This window comes from Urocitellus parryii, unplaced genomic scaffold (genome assembly GCF_045843805.1).
Source record: "Urocitellus parryii isolate mUroPar1 unplaced genomic scaffold, mUroPar1.hap1 Scaffold_4492, whole genome shotgun sequence".
NCBI classification, from domain to species: Eukaryota; Metazoa; Chordata; class Mammalia; order Rodentia; family Sciuridae; genus Urocitellus; species Urocitellus parryii.
The window spans coordinates 6,296-13,262 of NW_027554009.1; the positions used below are offsets into that span (position 1 = coordinate 6,296).

The window sequence follows — 6,967 nt, forward strand, 5'->3', positions numbered from 1 at the left end:
CAGAGTCTCAGCATTCTATTCAGGGCTCCATTTGTTAAATTTTAAAATGAGAACATAACACCAGAAATGAGTCAATTCCCTTATTCTAATCATAAATTTGCATTCCTCTGTGTCGCTTCATTATTAAAGTAGAATATGTTATTACGTTGAAAAATCAAATAATGCAGTGCAGGTTATAGGGTTCAGAATTAAACATCTAGGAAGAAAAATAAACCCAGAATATTAAAAGCCCAGCGTGAGGAGTAGTAGGCATTGGGAGTACGTGGCGGTTCCTAGTTAGGAACTTGGGGCAGCCAGGCCAGGGGACTGGGTGCAGCCAGGGACACCTAGGACCTCAGCTGCCATCAAGGAAGCTGGGGAGGGGGCAGGCTCAGTGTGGGTGGGAACCCCCCCACGCCACGCCAGGTCCGCCCAGCGGGTTTCAGCGGGTGTTTCCAACCCTAGGTTTGCTACACACTTGCTTTAGCTAATAGCTGTTTGCAATTTGCCTCCTTCTCCCTTCAGCTCCGCTGTGTTTCACCTGTGAGCACTGGAAGCTCTCCTAGGCACACGCGCTTAGAATTGTCAGTCTCCCTGTCACGGCCTCCGCACCGTCGTGAAACCTGCCTTTACCTGGAGCTGCCCATGCTTTCCGGGGTCTGTGCTATGTTCTGTGGCTGCACGTGCTCCTGGTGGCCGTGCAGCTGTGCGTCACATCTACAGACGGCACTGTGCTCACTGCTGCTTGCTTTGAACGCGAGTCCGTCCCCACACACGGGGGTTCCTTCCTCCCACCTGCTGTCCTGTTCCTTCACCCCGAGGAACTTGCTTTGGCTGTCAGCTGCTCACAAATTATCTCACCTTTATTCTCCTGAAATGAATTTAATTTGCCTTTATTTTTGAAAGTTCATTTTTAAAATATTTTTTTAGTTGTAGATGGACACAATACTTGTATTCACTTATTTATCTTTATGTGGTGCTGAGGATGGAACCCTGTGCCTCACACATGCGAGACAAGCCCTGGACCAGTGACCCCCGGCCCTTGACTGAGTGTGAAGCTCTGGCTGTGACCGCCTTCCTCCAGCAGGGTGGACGGGCACCCAGTGCCCCGACCTGGGTCACCGCTGATGCCAAGTGAGCTTCCCATTTGATCTTCCCCCTAGCGGTCCTGGGTTTCTCTGGGTGCTCTGCTGGGTGCTCTGAGGTTCCTGCTTTGTCTCTGGGTCACAGCAGGGTGCCCAGGCAGTTTTGAATCCACCCCACTTAGCATTCGCTCATCTGCCTAGATCTGTAAATCAACATTCTTCACCAAGTTAGGCAAGCTGGGGCGATTCTTTCTTTCTTCTTCGTTTTCCCCACAGCGCAGACCCTGGTTTACTGGCCTGACTTGTTCACAGGGCCACTCCTGCTCAGAGAACCCGGGTGGCTGGCAGCGGGGGAGGGTGCGCCCGGAGCCTGCCCCTCGAGCCCTGAGGGCTCCTGCAGCCCCCGCTGCCCTCTGCCCTCTGCCCTGGTGCCTGGGAGGGAGGATGGGGAGATGGGCACCTCTTTGGGGGACAGGGACTGAGGCTCTGGGGGGTTCAGTGGGGCCCAGGGTCTGTTCTTCACAGCAGGAGGTAGAAGGGACCACACAGGTCCTTAATACAGACCTGCAAACAGGGAGAATTCTCTATCACTCTCACCTCTTTGACTTCTTGTTTCCTCCTTTTTCTTATTTACAAAACCGCAGCAGGAAAGAACAGGGCAGGAGGCAGATGGGACAGGGTGGGGTACAGACCAGAAGGGACCGAGGAGATGGGGCCCAGCTGCTGCCGCCTGGTCAGTCCCTCTGCAGGCTGGCCCCGGGAGCTCTCTAGCCTCTTGGGAGAACAGCGACCAGCCCTAGAGGGAGCAGAGAGAAGGAGTGGGTGGGAACACCATGTCCCCTCCCCCATGGCTGCAGCACCTCTGACGGCCACCCTGGCAGCGCAGGTGGGCAGCACTGGGGGCTCTGTGTCTACAGAGTGGTCTCCAAAGCAGAGGCCCATGGGGTGGACACAGGGATGAAGGGGAGAGCCGAGTTCTACTGGAATCCCTCCCTGGATGGGCGTCCAGGTGGCCAGGGGCGGACAGGACACTTCCCTGCTCCTCAGCCAATCGACTTCCTGAGGAAGCCTGCTGGGCCTCGTCTTTGACACCTACACACTTGTCAACCATGTCCCCATCTTGATGGCCAGCACAGTAGGTGCAGCTGACACCTCTTACTTGATGGCGAGGTCTGTGTTGTCATCAGCGTCCACCTTGGCCATCACCTCCTTCCCACCCTGCTTGGCCACCATCTTTTCTAACCTCGGCCCCAGGATCTTGCAGGGGCCACTCCACAGGGCATGGAAATCCACAACCACTGGTGTCTTCTTGTTGATCACTTGGTCTTCAGGGTTAGGTCCATCCCGGACATCAAGGGTCATTGACTAGACTCTGGTGCAATACATTGTCTGAGCTGGGCTGGATGTTACTGTCAGGCCACCAGAACAGCACTTTGGGGGTCTGCAGAGACTTGTAGGTGAGGGATGCCCACTGACCCTGAGGGAACTTCCTGGAGACTGTAGAGGCCAGGAGCCTCCTCGGGAAAAGTCACTGAGCCATCTGTAAGGGAAAGGGACAGGAGGGTCTGGGACACACAACAGGAGATCAACATACCAAGAAAACAAAGGGATTTGAGAGTATTACGGGGGATAGGAAGATACGGGGGCTGGATACAAGATGCAAGGAAATATGTAAGATTTCTGGGGTAGAGGTTAGTGAGGAATGAGGATGGAAAGGAGGTGACAACCCAAAAGAGATCGAGATGCAGGTGGAATCCTAACATAAGGATGAGAGGGAGGAACTACCATTTGCAGAGCACCTGCTGAGGGTCAGGTGCATCAGATGCGTTATTGGTTGTCCCCCATCAACTCTGAGGAAGTTGCTGCTTAGTGCTGCCAGTTCCAGAGAGGAATCCAAGGCTCAGGTAGGTTGCTGACAGGCCCCAGGTAACTCAAACATTAGATGACGGTCAACTCAGAACCCAAAGCTCTTCATAAGTGCTTAATCTATTGCCTGATCTTTTCTAAAAAGATATTTTAATGGGAAATTAAGGAAAAAGGAAGTGTCAAAGGATTGGCAAAGAGAACACGCTCAGTGGGGCCCAGGGTCTGTTCTTCACAGCAGGAGGTAGAAGGGATCACACAGGTCCTTAATACAGACCTGCAAACAGGGAGAATTCTCTATCACTGTCACCTCTTTGGCTCTGCCTTAGCAGCTATTCAGAGGAACTAGTCAACACAGGGGCCGGAGTGCCCAGGGGACCAAAGAAGGAACGTGTGTGGGACCCAAAGGAGGGTTCCTGTGTGGAGGGGACTGGGGAAAGGGACGCCATGAAGGGAACTCGGCTCCCTGGAGGGCCAGGTTGCCTGGGTCTCTCACCCTGTGGACACCTCTGCGGGTTCTCTGTCTATTTACACCTCAGACTCACGCTTCCCTCTAAGTGCCAGAACACGCTCAGTGGGTGCCCACCAGGACCCTCTGTTCTCTGTTTCCTGGGTTTGAGCTGCCGTTTCCGCTTCATGGCTGTGATGACAACTGGACGCTGGGCATCATGAGCTACATGCTGCAGAGTCCCCAGCCTTTGCTGTTAATATAAAAAGTGGTTTTTTGTTTCATAAGACAATTCAGTTCCCTGGAACCCAACAGGCTGTGTCTGCTGGGGGCAGGGGCAGTGGACACCTCACCTCATTGTGGGTCTGTCCCCTGCTTTCCTGCTTCCTGCTCCCCTAAAGCTCGCCAGCTCCCCGACCAGCCCCGGGCTTCCCAGGTCCCTTGCCCAGCTCAGGCCCATGCTCACTGTGACCCCTCCCTGCCCTGACTCCCCGACCTCTCGCTGAACGGGTGCCCTTCCACATTCTGCCCTTTGGTTGCGGTCTTGCTGACCGAGTGGCCACACTTCCACCCAGTGCAGCACCTGGCACCTCCCAGCTAAACCCCACAAATTCCCAGGCTCCCGCCATCGTGGTCTTGTACCTGCCAGGTTTTGCCTGTGTGGGTTTTCCTCCGGTGCCTGGGAGAGTTGGGTTAAAAAATCAACATTTTTAGACTAACTTTTCTCTGCTATCTGTGAGAGTTCGTTTTTTCCAAATTGTCTACCATTGACCTCTATTTTTTAGCTTTTGCTGGAGACTGGGTAAACAAACTGATTCTGGTTTCTTAAGAAAGAATTTTTGAAGGCCAAATTCTCAGCCTATGCAAAAGCTGAGAATTCAACCTGATGAAGACAGTAAGCAGCCTTGATCACTCATTGCACTTGTCACCTTAAGAAAAACCAAACATTCTGTGGCTAAATCACAGGCACCAACATCCGCGTGTGATTCTGGATCCCCAAGGACAGTGGGAACAGTTTCTGTGGAGCTCCCAGGCTTCCGTCAGCGACCCCTCGTCAGTCATTATGGCGCCATACTCCCTGACGCGCTGCCTGTCTGCTGGCCCACACACTGTGAAACCTCACTGAGCATGGAGCAGGGCCACGCTGAGCGTGGAGAGCCCCATGGCAAACCTGCTGTCCCCGCTCACGGACACCAGGTCTGTCAACACAGCCACCAGGGTGAGGGGCAAGAATGGACCAGAGTGGAGGGCCAGGTGTGTGTGGCCCAGTGGAGAGCCAGCTGAGGCTGGGGTCTGGTCTTGGTGGTCCTGGGGACAGAACCCAGGGCCCTGCACCCTGAGCTGCCTCCCAGGCCTTTTATGGTTTTGAGTCAGAGCCTCACTAGTTGATGGGGAGGCTCAGAACTCGCAGTCCTCCTGCCTCGGTCTCCTGTGTCCTTGGGATCACAGGCGTGCTCTGCTGCAGCCCAGGAGCTGGCTCTTGTGCCGACGGCACTGAGATCCAGCAGTTGATGGCGGCCAGGAGCAGAAGGTGCTGGGAGTTGGGGTTTGATGGATTTTTTTTGACCTTTCTGAGTTGGTTCTTTGAAAGATGGAAGAGACACTTCTTCTCTTGCGGAGGAGAAGGAGCGCGTGAGAAGAGACTCTAACAAGGAGGATGTAGAGGAGGAGCGCTGGGCTGGCCTGGGGGTGGGGCATGAACACCCCTTTCCTTGGCAGAAGTGAAAGGGAGGGAAGGTAAGACCCAGGAGCCGACAGGCAGGAAGCCTCCTGATGGACCGACCAACTCTCCCCCGTTCTTTAGAGCAGTGTAGAGAGACAGAAACGATCGTCTTCTCTTCCTCTTGGGGTGGAAGTACGGGAGACATCACTGTGCTCAAAGACACCATGAGGGGCACTGGACGTGACAGCACTCGGGCCCGGGAGGCTGTGGGGTCAAAGAGCCAGACTCTGGGGCTGTGAGGAGGAGCTCATGGAGCCTGGGCGCCTGGCTGTGAGGGGCAACAGCAGAGCCTGCCCTGCCCTCCATGGGCCTGGGCTCTGCCTGAGCAGGGAGTCCGCCCTGTGGGCCGAGTTCTGCTGCAGCTCTGGGAGGCTCCTTCCAGGAGGTGCCGCGTCTCTGTTCTGGGAACACACCTTCAGTGGGAGTGCAGAGGGTCGGGGCTCCTGCTGTCCTTCCCACGCCACACCCCAGGTCGCTTCATGGCTGCACGGAGGTAAGGGAGACCCACCCTGGCCTGGCCTGCTCTCCCGGTCTGCATTGCCCTTCTGTTTGCAGGCCACACTCAGCCTTTCTCCAGGGCTCTGACCCCTCTCAGCCTCTGGGGCTCCAGATCCCCCAGCTGCACCCCATCTCAGACTTGCTGTCACCCAGGACTCAGCCTGGCATCTCACTCTGGCTGTCACACCACCCCGTAGCCCAGCACCCTCACAGGCAGGGCTGCCGTGTCTTTGAGGGGCCCTGCCAGGCTGCCATCTGGTTCAGGGCCATGGCCAGACACCAAGGAGGGCTCTCTGGTCCCACTGAGAAACCCAGATGCAGGGCAGAGCCCAAGAGGTACCAGGCACAGGTCAGATGGTCGTCTGTGGACACAGGATCTGGCACCCCAGGCCCTGCCCCTGGCCTGTGGGAGAAGCCATGTGTCTTGGGTGATGTTGAGTGATGTGCAGCACCTCCAACCATAGCATGCAACCTTACAGGAGGCCAGCTGCTTTCCTGACCCACGTCTTGCCAAGTACTTGAGCCAGTGCACAGGCTCAAGAAATCCAGAATGAGGGACACTTGCGACAGGTTCATCTGAAACTCACTCTGAAAATGAAGCTGTCAGCAAGTCTTAAATTGCATGGCTGTCAATTCTGACTAGTGGGGAAAAACACCAAAAACCATAAATGCCCTTTAGTCAGAACACATCCCATCTCCACCCACGGGGTACCTACAGCCTCTTCCAGTTTCCTGGTCCAGAAACCAAGGTCTGATCAAGGAAGACGCTGCCCAGGAGTCCTGTGCCATGTTTGGGTGTGTTCCCTGGGGATTTGTTTCCCCATCGCCCCCAACTCCTTGAACTGGAACGACCCACGATCAACCCTGGGAAAAGAAGTGAGGATGGGCAGCTGGGAAGGGCACTGCCTGCGGGTAGATGGCTTCCCCAAACCAAGTGCCGAGACAGGGAGGAGGTGGCCCACGTCCAGGACCTTCTGAAGGTGCCCTTACAGCATGAGCTCTGTGTGGGGGGATCAGGCAGGCGGCGTGAGCAGAGGAGGAGGCACCTCCTGCCCCAGGAGCCGTCCTGGATCAGAGTCTGTCGGCGTAGAAACGGGGCTCAGCTGGGAGCTGTGCACTTCTGCCATCACCTGGGAGTGGCCTGGAAGAGGAGCAGAGGGGCAGAGTATGCACTTGAGAATGACCGAGGCCAGCAAGCCCCAGCACCACCAGAAGCACAGCCCTCAGGAGTCATCCAGGCCCCAGGGAAGGAAGGAAGAAGAGCACCCTGGAAGCTCAGGCCACACCAAACCTCACAAAATCGTGGACCACCTGAAACTGGCTTAAGAAACTGTCCAACCCTCCATGAGACAACGGGAAAAGGATCAGATC

At 55.6% G+C, this 6,967-nt stretch overlaps 1 pseudogene; it reads right to left on the reverse strand.

Annotated features, from left to right (window-relative positions):
* Nucleotides 1-1,756: 1,756 nt before the first annotated feature.
* Nucleotides 1,757-2,604, reverse strand: LOC113197777 (thioredoxin, mitochondrial pseudogene; annotated as a pseudogene).
* Nucleotides 2,605-6,967: the final 4,363 nt, after the last annotated feature.